This window comes from Notothenia rossii, assembly GCF_949606895.1.
Source record: "Notothenia rossii genome assembly, chromosome: 2".
NCBI classification, from domain to species: Eukaryota; Metazoa; Chordata; class Actinopteri; order Perciformes; family Nototheniidae; genus Notothenia; species Notothenia rossii.
In genome coordinates this window covers 76,966,018-76,981,260 of record NC_136904.1, presented here as the reverse complement: position 1 = coordinate 76,981,260, position 15,243 = coordinate 76,966,018, and the positions used below count along the sequence as shown (strand labels likewise).

At 37.8% G+C, this 15,243-nt stretch overlaps 1 long non-coding RNA gene across 1 annotated transcript in view; it reads right to left on the bottom strand.

Annotated features, from left to right (window-relative positions):
• Nucleotides 1-249: 249 nt before the first annotated feature.
• The window catches only part of LOC307030585, a 56,634-nt gene continuing 41,640 nt past the window's right edge, over nucleotides 250-15,243 (bottom strand). Inside the window, exons 4-6 of the long non-coding RNA XR_013805705.1 lie at nucleotides 8,033-8,088; nucleotides 7,784-7,916; nucleotides 250-1,079 (exon numbers count right to left, since the gene is read on the bottom strand). This is a non-coding gene — a long non-coding RNA (uncharacterized lncRNA). The remainder of the gene's footprint in view (nucleotides 1,080-7,783; nucleotides 7,917-8,032; nucleotides 8,089-15,243) is intronic.

Genomic DNA, 15,243 nt, shown 5'->3' with positions numbered 1-15,243 from the left:
ATGCCACAGCAGGAACTCCAATTGTACTCCACAGAGGACATCCTGGGCTTTTCAAACATATGACTAAGTGGGGGTGTGGCTTTGAAAAAGATAATTTCATTGTATTTCAAAATGGCGTCCATCAACACAAGCACTATTTATAGAAAGATGTTATGAACTCAGACACTTAGGAGGTAGGACCCAATTGCACGACTCGGGAGACGGAGGTAAAGTCTTTGTAAGATACTTTATTTTTTCAAGAACAGCAAAAAATGGTCTCTACAAAAATGAAGAACAAAATGAAAACGCAGTGAGGATCAAAACTTTCACCAGAGCACATACAGAGCATAGACCTGACTGTGGCAAAAGACAAGAGCAAGGATCTGACCATGGCAATAGACAAAAACGAACTGACAAAGAACACTGGGGAACAGGGGAATTCAAACACAAGACAATCAGACACAAGTGGGAACAATCAGGGGCGGGGCTGACGCTGATGAGCACAGGAGACACAGAAGGGGTGACAGGTGAACACAATCAGGGCCGGGGCAGGTGTTGATGAGTCTGGAATGACAGGTAAACGGTAAGTGACAAAACAAAACAGGAAGTGGAAAACAATACAACCAAAAAACAACATAAATCTCAACATTTCTGTCGGTGCACAACAAAAGATAAATGGTAAGTTTGTAATTTTGTAATCACCAGTGTTGTGAGTTCAATATTTTTAATTAATTATAGTAAGGGAACATCTTAGGAGTTAGTGTAGTGAGATTTCAGAGCAGTGTAATCATTATTTGACCTAAAACTAAATGTTTTTATGAATGTCTCAGAGGACATGGGGATTTGCTAACTTTTTATTTCCCCCACACAACACAAATGGAGGCAGCTCACTAACCGAGGCAGAGAGAAGTCTGAACAGAATCATTGAGGGAGACTCAGACATAGACCTGTCAGATGATGAGGATCCACAGGCAGTGATTGAGGAAGAGGAAGAAGTTGACAACTCAGAGGGAAGCATTGACTTAGGAAGAGCAGGAGACAGTTACAAAAAAAGGTCCGTCGTCCACTAGGGGCCAAAACTAACAAGTACCGGTAGGTTTCTGTAGGATGCAGTGGGAAAACATACATCAAGTACTACAAATGAGGGCTCAGTATTTGTTGCATTGAGTTGTTGTGCTCTAATGTTGTCTAAATGTACTTGTATGTTAATGTTGTTTGTGTACTATGCTTCGCATAACTAACACCCAATGTCCTCTACAAAGGACACACAATTAAACAAAAATGAGTTTGTGTTAGTCATTGTGACGCTGATAATTGAGCGGCCTGACCAAGCAAGGAGGCAGAGAGAGAGAGAGAGAGAGAGAGTTCAAATATAACCCGGTGTTGGCATTTATTCATCACTGTGGGAAATGATACCCAGCCTCAATATAACTGTCTCATGTTAACACAGTCACCATTAACAAGGATCTCACCCCCACACTAACAAGCAACCAGAACCTAAATACACACAGACCAATCAGACTAACAAGACACAGGTGAGGGGGGAGGAGACAACACAGGGCACCAGGTGACCACAATCACCAGTAACAGACAAGACGGGAGGGTGAACACTTGTACAATTAATGCAACTTAACGTCATGACATATACACGCTCAACCATATTATTTGCACTCTGATTAATCTCAACTGCTGTCATTCTTACACCAGCATAAACACTTTCGGCGCTCTCGCTAACCCCCCCTCTCTTTCCAGGTGGAGCCGAGGACCCGACCAGCATCTGCAAGACGACATTCCAATTAATACGGTTTAATCATTTAATAAATACTACCCCAATAATTAGTATACATTATGTAAAAATGTGCAAATATGCAATGCCAAACTGTACTGTGCAATCACGCTAATAAAGTCCAAACTGTTCACTAAAGTGCTGAGTGACATTTCTGAGCAAAAGGGAAGTTGTTTCATAAAGTGCAAACCCACATGTGCAATATTACAAGGCCTGAAGCCGTCAGTCCATAGTTACGAAGTTACCTTCGTTACAGTCATTATGTTAATACCACCCTAAAGACTTGTGTGATCTAAAAAAAATGACATTTGAAACCTTTTTCTTTCTGGGTCTCAGGAACGAATAAAAAATATGCAGGCCACTAAAGTTACATGTTAACTTACCATAGATTCTTGGTGAAGTTTGGGTTGAGGTAAAAGCTTGTTGTATTTTCGCCAATAACAGGTTACATTACAGTATGCATTTGTTTCTTTAGTCTGTGTTTGTGTTTTCTTTTTTACTAAATGGTTATCTACGATGATTTTACAACTGATTCAAAAGTGGCTCAGCCAATCATAAACACAGGACACAATTATCCGTTTGTTTCGCAGTTGTAGCTGTTATTAGCAATGATAGAAGGTTGAGGCATTGTCATGGCCATTTCCACTGATCATAATTCCATTGTTGAAGTCTACTAGAATAGATGTATATTGTGCAATTTTTCAAAATCACCTTGGTTTCTCATACAGTATCTCTGTAAATTATGTGTATTCACTGAATTTCACTCTCTGCCTTTAACGGCTCGTTGTAGCTCCAATAGCTCCAGCCCCCACCCTCCCTGTGAGCACAGTGTGCTCTGATTGGTCAGGACTTTGTGAATCGCGCTAAGCTGCGTGGAGGTGTGGTTTCCTTGTTTAGCGATACACATCGAAACACAGCCAAACTCACCCTGAGCACACACAAAGTCACAGCCGAAGTAAAAACAATAAGTGTGGCTTGATATTGAGTAAGAAAAAGGTTGATAAACGCTGTGAGAATGGGTCTGCAGAGAGAATTTCGCCTCGATCCCAACTGTCTGTTATCAGCCTGTAGCCAGGGAGGAGAGATCAGCAGAGCTGCCTGCACTGAGTGTGTGTGTGAGGAAGTCCGTGGAATGGTTAATTTGCACCAATCAGCGGGGGCTTAACGTAACGGCTCCACGGATTGGTCCATTTGGTTCCGGGTAACGCATGATGTCATGCGTTACCCGGAAGAATCAATGGACAGTGACGTATCTACAACGAGGCGTTTTGGGGAGGTATTTTCTGTGTTAGAGTTTTACTCGCTACAGAGTGTACTTTGAGGGTTTTGACTCTGCAGACCGTTTACATGCATAAAAACCTTCATAACAAACAAGGGGACGGGTAATAACCGGAAAAGCATAACATGGGACCTTTAATGAAGCTACAACATGGTGCGTCCAAGGAGAATAACTGACCAGAATTGTGTGTGTTGTGTTCCTGTTCGGTCTTAGTTTAAGGGGCTCCTGAAAGCTTTATTGCATCTTCTATAAATGAATACAGTATGCTTTACATTAATACATGTGAGGTTATATCTCGACCCCTTGCCTTCATTTTATTCAACACAGTAGCTGCCCTGGACTCTCCTCTATGTTACATTAAACTGTCTGGTGCTTCTAAAATGAATAAGAGCAGCTGATACAATTGGACATTATTGAATTCACCCTGACACTATTGTATTCCTCCTACAAATAATGTATGTATGCTTTCTGCTCCTGCCGCTTCTCCACAAATCCAAATTGCACGATGCTACACAAGGATTGACGTTAAACCTCTGGACACCAGTCATGCAATAATTAGTTTATCACACCTGCATGTGCTTGAGCATTGATTTAAATTATAGCAATTTTACCCAGTTTCAGCAAAGTAAAAAGCCAAAAAGTTCAGGATGAAGATACAAAAAACCAAGACTCCCTGAGGGGTTGACTTCCATCAAAGACAATTTCCTCCCCATCTCCCAACAGGAGGGCTGCTGAGCAAGGGTAATCAGTGGCATACATCAAAAATGTTATAGAAAATCAGGTTATCAACTAGTACTTTACTAAAGAGGTTACATTTCACATACATCCCGGACTGTGATACGTGATTTGATCTAAACCAGCACTTTAGGCCCTATGTTTTGTGTCAATTCAGACCCTTTGTTCAGATCGTCACTTCCTTCAGAGCACTGCCATGTCGTATTTGTGAACACCTAGAGTGTGGATTTTAACTGGGTAGCTGTTGGGAAAATACTGAATGTGCTCTTCCAATATCAGAGTGGCAAAAGATAACAAAGGCCCTATATAGCTGTGTACGTAACCGGATGTATGATTAGAAGAGCGTCAGGACACACTGTTTTAGGCAGATGATAGCTATGTGACAACAATTAACATGATGATTCAGCCTCTATGGAGATAGACATATGTATGTCATGTTTATTGCTTATGCAGGCGTTTGCTAATCTGAACTAAACATTGAATACTGCTTTGAATCAGTATTCTGCATCTTGTGACTGTAACACCCTCTCTTGTATATAAGCATGTCAAGGACACTGTTTGGGAACTAGTTGTCCCACGCAGCCCTGTGTGTGATGACTACTTCCATTCTTGCAGGGATAATAAATACATGTATCCTGATATTGAAGACCAAGCCAGTGATATTTTTCTAACCGTAGCACTGCCTCAAATCGCACACAGATGCAGGTAGCTAACTACACTCTAAAAACGAATTCAGGCGACCTTTCACCTCCACTTAATTAAATGCATGGTTGCAAGATAAAAATGTGAGTTAATTGATTTAGATAAACATTTTAAGTTGCAAACATTAATTTATAAGTTGTGTTGACGTAATGATGTTGGTTATTAAATCAACTTAATATTGTGTGTAATTTGAACTCTGATTTCTGCGTTAATTCTCTTAACACAAAATTCAAGTTGTAGTAAGTAAAGCAATTGGCTTGATAACTTAATTGTTCTACACCTTGAGTTAAGGATTTCAAGTCCACTCCCACTGAACATGCCTGGACAAGTTCTGACAGTTAAGACAAATAGAAATATACAAAGGATATTTTAAGTTGAGTGTCATCTTTTGTCATTCAAATACAGTAGATAGCCTTGTGGTTGCACTTTATAGGCAAATTGCTGTTTGACCAAAATGAGCAGCCTTTGAACTCAGAATAGTTCTGTGAGAGGATACAAAGTAGTAGAGGCTACTGTGAGAGTGAAAATACTTTGGTTCCTATTGTGATATCGCTTTTTATTAAAAATGAATCTCGGTGAAGTAGATCAAGGACATGCTTCTTGAGGTAGGATCGTTATTTAGAGTTGTCATTGAAATGCAAGTTGTTGGCAGTCACCCATTCAGAATATATTAATTTAGATCATTCCTCTTTTTTTTTCTTTTTCAAAAATAGCACAATACAATTGAAGTACGCAGAGAAATATAGCCATCCGCTGCCTTGTCGTGCACCTTGGAGAAAAGGAAGAGGACCTTTTCAAGGACTTTTTTGGAAACTGCAAAAAAGATGAGAAGATAAATCTGTCCACATGCATTTAAACACTAGGCAAAGTACTCAAAAGCACCTCTGTGTGTCTTCAGGACCACATTGCCATGATGACACACACATGCAGACTCAACAGGTGAAAACAATAGCAGCATTGCTTTAGCAGCTGGTAATAATGGCTCTGAATTCGCTAAGAGTGACAGTTTAAAAAGTATGCAATTACCTAATTCATTGTCTCTTATGCGCTAACCTATTATTTAATGTGCTTCAAAAGGACATGAATATCACCTTCATCAGTGACCGGTCCACCCCAGGATCTGACAATAGGATAGCAACCATGGTGGTCGAGGGAAACAAATGAATGAGCAAGCATTCTGCGTTAAATGTGTTCATCCTGTTTGAAATAATGACTGTCGGCAGTGTAAACATCTTTGTTACATCTTTTGTAAAATTGATGTGTGTGATCTGCAGATTGGTGTCCATTGAGAGTTTGTTACTGTAGCTTTACAAAAACTTTACAGATTTTACATATTTGGCACTGGTTTTGAATATGCAAAGGCCTCTAAGTTCGTTGTGACATTTCCCATGGTAATATGGCTAATATGTTTATTTATTATTTGTGGGGCAATTTAAATTTGTGTTATTTATCTTTTTTTTCAAGATTTAAATTAAGCCCAGCCAAGTCCTTTCAGGAAGACGGGGTGTTTATACATTCACTCCGCAGCTGCATATAATCAGTTCATCACAGGCGTTCTCTTTAACCTATTACATTTCGCCTCATTCTCCAGCAGCCAATCACCCTGCTGCAGACAAACTATAAAATGGTTCTCCTCTCTCCTGCAGTCAGCTGTGTTCATGCACCTTATCATATGGTATGTGTCAATAAATGTTCAAACTAAATGAATTCTCTCCTGATTGAAACATCATGTGTTGAAATAAACAACTGCAGTTCAAAATAAAAACTGAATTGCCGAAATATTTTTGTTGTGGAATCAATTAATTTCTTTCTTGAAAGGCAAAAACATGAAAAAGCTAAGAAAAAAAACTATTGAATACAATATATTTGGAGCAACTTAAATTATAAATGGTTGTCAACTTAAAAACGTCTGTTCATAATGATGGTAATTAAGTACATACAACTTAAAATTCCTTTTAAATCATACAGTAAAACTAGTCAAAACAACTTAATCTTTTGAGTAATCAACTTAAAAACTTGTTTTTATGCTACCAATTATTAAGTAAGTGGTAATTAAAAACACCTCTGATTGTAGAGTTAAAGCCTTCTCCCCTAACTCAAATAAGTTTTTTGCTTTAAGACAATTTCATTCGAAGTCCAATCCACGGATTGGCCCATTTAGTTCCGGGTACGTGCTTTCGTAAGCACGTACCCGGAAGAATCAAATGGATGATGACGTTTCACCAACGAGGCGTTTTGGGGAGGTATTTTCTGTGTTAGAGTTTTACTCGCTACAGGGTGTACTTTAAGGGTTTTGACTCTGCAGACCGTTTACATACAGAAAAACCTTCATAACACACAAGGGGATGGGTAATAACCGGAAAAGCATGGAGCAGGAGTTTTAACTCAATAAACATTGATGCAAACTGTTGCGTTGATTTTCTTTGTTGAGCCAAGGCATTTGCTTTTAGAGTGTAGCAAGCAACCTTTTGGTTTGCATTACCAAATCATCAGACTGATCAATTAACCAAATAAAAATAATTGTGGCTCTTTTTCTATAACAGTATAGTGGTACATAAAGTAAATCGTAAAAAAAGACATCTAAAACTTGTATTTGTATTTGTATTGTACATACTGCTGTTTTCAGAGATGGGTTTGGAGAACTGGTGCTCAATTGGTACCCAATTGAACATTACCAGTACCGATAAGCTGCGGTATCTTCATTTGGTCATACTTCTTTGTGAACACTTATGCACTTCACAAAGCTATAAAATCTCTAAACTACTGTATCTCTGAACTTTCTCCAACCAAATCACACACAATTAGGTTTCTCTATGTGATATTCTAATTAATAATGAAAAATAATTTTCTCTTCCATTTACTGAGTCTCCCTCGGGATGTATGTTTTAGACAAGCAGCTTTTAAATGCCAACATTAGTTTAGTTTTGACCAGGGTTGACATTCATGTTAAAATGACTTTATTTATAATTTGTTTTACCAGTAAGATTGAGTTCTATTCATAAAATGACACATGCTCTATAAAGTCACAATTGCATCGTACTCTAACACATTTGATTGCTCTGTCACACTGAGTGGTGCCCTTTCATTATTGGATAATCTAAGATGATTATTGTGCTAATCGCTCTGTTATCACATGCTTTCGGATAATACTAAATCGCTACGCTAAATTCAACCAGCCTTTCCCCTGATGTGGTTTTCATTTATTCTAGCAAAGTCAAGGAAGTGTAATATTATTTTGTTGGGTTCACTCTTATGTTACATTTCTTATTGGATGTTCTTAAGCATTAAACATCTGTACTTACCACGTGCTGCAGCTACATGCTCCTTCTGTTAGTTTAGTGTTCGCAGCATTGAGCTTTATTTCCAGGCTGCACTTCACAGCATAGCACCTCATGCTCCAGGATGTATCTTCATACTTTTTCTCCATGTGTCTCACTGTAGAAACATTCATTATTTCGGTTATACAGTTTAGTTTACACATTACTAATTTCAGATTTTTTATTTTTCAATGAACAATAGTAGGTCAAGATCGGATGTGTATTAAAACTCACATATTTCACCGGCTCCAAACTTTTCACTTCTTACTTATTACCAAATACCAATACACCTAAAAACACCCAAAAGATCAACACCAATATTATTTAAAAATACAAGACTCACAGATATTGAAGTGCCATTTAAAGTAAAGTAAGTAAACTCAGTATTTCTTTAACAGCTCAATCGTAAGGTCAGATAGGATTACCAGTGTTCCGTGAAATAATCCACAAATTGAATGGACAGCATCCAATATTTACAACATCAAATTACTTCAAATTAGGGCTGCTCAATTAATCGTATTTTAATCGCGATAACGATTATGGCTTGTAACGATTATGGCTTGTAACGATTACGAAAACAACGTATTCTAAATAAAACGATTATCTTTTTATTATTATTACTTTTTTTTTTGTTGCTTTTTCAGTTGAATTATACTTAAAGTTCAGGGTAATCAACTGTTAAAAACATACTGTTCACACTTTTTTCTCCAATAAATGGATGTTTTCAAAGTCAATGAATAATCGCATTTAATAATTACAATTATTGACCCAAATAATCGAGATTATGATTTTTGCCATAATCGAGCAACCCTACTTCAAATGCTTCCTTTTTTATTTTACAATGAGGATTCATAAGGTTTTATCCAAGCCCAAAGTTATGGCTATGCAATGACATGATTCAAACAGCATTCGACAATGATGTCCGTGTGTATAATAAGCATGGCATGCACCATAGACATGCTGTAGCCCAGATGCACAAATGATGAATGTGTTATTGAAAAAGTAAAGCCAGATTACGTTTTTGTCATGTACCAATAAATTACATCACTCCCCACTGAAATTCCTGGGAGTATTCTCCTAAAAGAACATTTTGTTTTAGGTGCAAAGGAGAAGAGTAAAGACAATCCCCAGAAAGGCAGTTTTTTAGGGTTCACATAAAAAAAGTGAACTGTAGTTTATATAACTATGAAGCAGGCTTGAAAAAGGTTATCGCAGCAATTATCAGTAATTGTATTATCTGCCTAATTACTCCTTTACAAAGTGAGTAATCAACATATAGTAATCTAACGAGCACATGAAGCTTAAATATATTTAATTGGCCAATGAAGCACCAGCCAAACATTATATTTCATTCTGGCAAGTTGAGCAATGTTCAACTTTTTGACTACTCAACCCTGTGTTTTTTGGGTCTGCTGCTGCCAACGCAGCAGCAGCAGTAAAGATAAATGAAAGGTCTGCTTTTCCTTTTGATGCAGGGCAAATGTATTTCTGAACTTGAAAGTGTAGGCAATGACAGAGAGACGCAAGTAGAGCTCACTTGACAGAAATCGGGGATTAATTATGTAATTATCTTCAAGCGTATAGAATCTCCAGGCATAATTACAAAAAGCCCCTTCATTTTTCCTTTTGCCAATGTTTATAGCCTGCTTGTTTGCTACAGTAAAAGATTGGATGACATATGGCTAGAGTGGAAAATCACTTTATATTGTGGAAAAACACCAAGTGGGATTTTGCAGAGCCCACTGGAAACAAACAGGCCTGCATTTAAATGCTAAACTAGCTATAAGGTAAATACAATGCAGAGTTACTATTGATTATACATGATAGCACTACAGGTTTTATTCTTGCCCTGGTAAAACAAGTTAATGTAAAGTGAATGTATTCACCTGTTTTCAATTTGTTCTTTCAAAGATTTATTTATATCTGTATTCGTTTATTCAACAGGGACATTACATTGCTGTAAATGTGCCAGGCAAAGAGGGAGTTTTTCATCTGTAGTCCCTGGACAGATGTTGCAAAGTCACCCTAAAAACGAATTATAACATTGCATTGAAGCATATGATTTGACTTTGTTTACTAGTCAACCAATGACCTCCTCAGTCATTGCTGATCTTTACGAGGCAGCAAGAGTTGGGGGCGCACAAAGAAAACACACACATTGTGCGAGCTCAGTATTTGCAGGAACGGCAGCAACAAGCTCATTAATTCCCATTCTCTTTTATCCCACAAGCTCTGGGGCGTGTTGCTCTTGTCAGTCTCTGCCCCCCGGCATTCCCAACCCGCTGCGCTGATGCTGATGTTTCTTTGAGAGACTCCACTCATCTCTCTGAGATCTCTAAGGGTCGAAGGCTGTGCAGAGAAAATGCATAGTGAGCCTGAAAATAGAGACCTAGTTATGTCTAAATTATGTCTACTCATATTGATAAAGGTATACAAGAACATTGTTTTGATTAGTGTCATCAGATGTGACAGGCTAATCATTGTTTTTAAGATTGTCTGATCCAACAGTATACTGTATAACTGAATTACTAATGGTGAGCACTCAATTCAGAAATACAAATGTTTAAGTTTTACTGTTTATTTAATAATGCCCATGCTACATGATTAAACATGTTCTCTATTCATCAGCTTTGTATTGCCAATTACAATGAACACAGTAAAACTGAACATAGGGCCTTAACATTGGGCATTAAGATGCTTCATGGCCATTTGATCGTAGAGAGAAATGTTGTCTTTAGAAGAACAACAAGTGCTGCACCAGCTTCATGTTTTAATGTCTATTTTTACTGTCTTAAAGGGTTTCTTAATACAAGAGATGATATAATCGTTCAAAGATTAACAGAGGTTAATTCTCTCGGCTATGTGTCAGACTCAAGCTGTGTTGGAATTTCATAGAGATGTTTTGCCATCTACATTTTCAAACTGTATGTAGTGCATACTGACTTAATAATGATTAATGACACTGAACTAAACTCGAGCAATACGTCTTCTCTTTATCACATGAGGGTTTTCATCTTGACGTTACTGGTACAAGTGACTGTAGAATGAAAGTTGTTTATCATAAGTCAATCAATATTACCTCCTCCACTCAATTTCATATTTTACAGTATTATTTTTATGGGAAATAATATTTGGAAATGTGTTCTTACAGTACATTTTACATATGAGCTCTCGCACTTTTCCTCTTGACTGTACCTTAACGTCACTTGCCATCATTCATAATTCATCCAACATTTAATTATTTAAACTGTCTGCATAGCAGTCCACCAATGGCTGGTCTGAAAGGTTGCAATACATTTTCAAGGCGGTTGAGTGTACACAGTTAATTTACATTGCGTACAAAAAATCTAAATGCTATGCAGTTGGAATGCATCACACACTTAAAATTTGACATCTCACTCAGGAAAAGGTTTGCAATTTAAAATGCAGCCATAGTCAACAACCCATAAAAGTGCTTACTTATCAGAGTCAATATATTTTCTTATTGTCTGTCACACGAGAAGACAAGCCACCGATTAGCAGAAAGCAGACAAGACAGGTGAAATGTCGGTAAGGGAAACAACCTCCATTAATGGAAAATAATTCAACCTTTGCCCCTGCATAGCTCTAGGAGGAGATCCTGTCACCATGTATTTAGTGCATGTATCCACCAAAGTTCTCCTTCACCGAGGTGTCATCTGTCCTTCACTAGTTAGGCCTTTAATGGACATTCTCATTCTGAGTGGTGTTTCACTTGTCTCTACTGTGGCAAGGTCACTGTCACTCACAGACTGAAGGCAGTTATGACACTAAAGACACATTAAACATAACATCACAGGGAGGGAAGTGCTTCCTTCTAACATCTGATTGATGGATAGATTATCAAATATTAATGAGATAGGAGCTATACAGCGTCATAGTGACAGAGTTTGGGAGGAAGATGATGACAGTCGCCATGTTCTCGAGATACGTCACCCCATCTCCCAATGTGTTGTTTCTTCCCCTGCATATTTGGAGCATGCAGTTTAAGGCACACAAATAATACAGGGTCATGCAAAGTGCAAGTTCGAGTCAGGAATATAACAACATTGTCAGTACTTTCTCTAGTTTTAATTTTTATCGAAGTATAACTCACCAACAAAACTAAAAGCAATGCTAGGCAACAGCAACTTGCTAACTTGCACAAACACAATTATATTGATTTGATTCCTTAAAAAAAAATAGTATAGCCTCTTCTTTCACATTCATATTCAGTGTTATCATTGTTTGTGTGATGTAAAACCCTAGCTACATGTAATCACTATAATTGCTAGCTACCTTGACACAGTTACATCCAATATGGCTGTTTGTCCGAATGCATAGGCTATAGTAATGTTGGATTTTAGGACGAATGTAGATCACAAAAGATACAAGTGCCACCCCTAATGATAAATGACAATTGGAACTGCTTGTATTTTCAATTGTAGCTGTGGTTTTCCTCTGTGGTAACTAGCTAATTAGTTCAAGCATATACCCAAAACGTATATATTGTTAGATGGACGTAACATTAAAGCACAAATATCCTGAGCCAACAAGTCAATCTGTGACTGTAGCAAGGTGATTTTATAGTTGCCAACACATATAATACATTTCTTGAAATATATATTTACATTTAGGGTGAGATTTGGACTTTGTGTTATGCGCTGCCAGATAAGGATAATATAAACATTTGAAAAAAGATTCATGACAACTTATAAAATCCCCTTATTTCAGAACAAAGGAAATATCCTATAATTGTTGAAGGCAGATGTCCCATCACTACAGCCACTCTATCACGGTCTACACTATCTCAATGCAAGCGGTTTTCCCCCACTGCTGAAATACAAACTCAAAGTGAAGGCTGCCATAGGGGAGCTGAAGGGTCAGAATAAAAAGGTTGTTACTGTTTTTGCTTTCACTTGAACATTTTTGAATGTGTATGTATGGTCTTTTGCTGTGTGTTGTGCTGAGAGGAGAGCTCCCATAAAAGGTAGTTTTTGAGTATTTTGTCTGTTGTGCAGTTTGGAAAGCTTCAGCATTCTACTCCACATGAACCCCACTCTCTACCATGCCAGAAAATATCACTTCACATTTTTTATCAAAGTCAATATCCCTGCTTTACCATTAAAGTATGTGATGATCATTACTGAAGAGACACAGCTACCAAAGATTGTTATTTACTTACATCCATGACCTTCTAAATAATTCATCTCTTTTAATGGATATTACTGGCTGAGATGAAGCACTAGACCTAATTAATAATGGCTGGAGGACAGGATAGGTGACCAATGATGAAAGTTAGGCAACAAAGCAATATGTGCTATTTGACAAATCATTTTAAAATGTGTGTCAGTTTCAGCTGAGGATGATGTGATATTGCTCATAAAGTCCTCCATTTGATAGTTATGCTACTGCTGTTATTGGAAACTAGGAGCTCTGGGGGAACCAAATTAAATGTCATAGCACTCACATTCAGACTGAAGTCATTTCATTGATAAGGAGAGCCCTTTCCTTAGAATTACCCAATAAATTAAAACACTTTTGAATAATCCTTTACAGAGCTGTCCCCTACAGGTGCTTTATGATCCTTTAAAAGTCATCACTCTCTCTACAACCTCCAGTTCACTCTGTTTTTTTCGCTCGCAATGATCCATCAGTCAGACAGGAAAATACATATTTGTCAGCAGATAATGAAAGCCCTCTGAAGGATTGTCATTTCGCTTCGACCGACATGCAAAGGAACGCTGATTTTCATGTTTTCTGTTCTCAATCTGTGTTCTCGTCTTTGTGGTAATGAGTGCAAAATGATTAGTCAAAATACTTACATGAAAGGTGACGCAAATTAAACCTAGGCCAGTTATTTGTCATATCATTCACTGTCTTATTTTAAATATACATGATTTATTTGAGTCTTATTTTGATTCATTGCTGCTGTGTGGTTGCGTGATGTGATTAATATTGCTGCTGTCTTCTGGGAGAAATCCAGTAACCCTGCATCAGTAAATCTGTAGTTCACCTGCTGAGTGTGGCTGCCGCTGCTGACACCGGAGTATCAACAGAAAATGTGAAAACAGCTAACTTTGCCTTTTTTCTAGTCCTCCACTATATTTTCCTCACTTATATCAATCACCATCACAACACCACGGCCATGTGAGAAATGCCAAGGCTAAACAAGTAAGCACACATGTGTGTGGTGTAAGTACTACTATAGTATTCTTTTTTATATTTATTTTCAAAAAGCAATATGGTATAACTATTTTTCAATATTCTGACATTTACATGTGTTATAATGAGGCCACAATATATAAACCTACATTTTACTTGATCTGCATTCATAACCATTCGAATGTTTGGTAGTTTGTCCTATGCTGCGATGGCATCCATTCAGCAGGAATAAACATGCTGTTGACGTAACTGAAATGAACCATCACCATCTTTTTTTTACACTCTTGTCCCATATTTTCTGAGAGACCTCTGTATCATGAGCACGGCAGCTGTTGGTTTGGGTATATGGGGACTTGGCCTTCAAACAATATAATTCAATTTATGAAAATATAAAGCAAACTTAGAAAAAGGCTTGAATGCCTAAACCCCTTTTCAGGTAAAACTGATACGTCTTGAATAGACATTTTAATATCCCTAAAATGCCTAGAACCTTCTGAACAAGAACTGTGTGGAAATATGATCAAATTACAGTTTACATTCAGTCTAATAAATGACAGCATACATGCAGAAAATCAACTAGGGCGACTGTGGCTGTGAGGGAGTGTGGTCGTCTTTCAACCAGAAGGTTGTGGGTTCGATCCCAGCCCATGCAGTCAACATGTCGATGTATCCTTGGGCAAGATACTTAACCCTGAGTTTCTCCCGATGGCATGGCCAACGGTGTGTGAATGTGTGTGAATGTTAGGTCCTAGAGTAAGGTACACTGCTCTGTATGAATGGGTGTGAATGGGTGAATGACATGTAGTATGTAAAGCGCTTTGAGGGGTCTTAAAGACTGGATAAAGCGCTATATAAGTACAGTCCATTTACCATTTAGTGTTCCAAGTGCAACAGGAGTTGCACTTTTCTCTTTGGAAAATGCTTGCCTGCCATGTTATTTCACAAGTGTAGGAGTGTAGCAGGTGTGAAGATGGTGGGAAAATATGTTGTTCATTTATTTTCTCATTGTCAAGCAACCAGCCTACACCTACAGCTCCCACTGTTTTGTTTACCTTTGCAGTCTCACAGATAGAAGAATGATTATGACAGTGTGTGAATTTCAACTGGAGAGACGGAAAGCTGTAGGTAGTCAGAGAAAGATGCAGCTGATAAGAATAATGATACAGTATCTTTTAATATAAAGAAAGTGCAACTGTGCACCGCAAAAATGTGCTGAATAACACATTCTATGAATGAATCCCTTTTATATTAGATACATTAAACTACTGTCTGTGAAGATGATT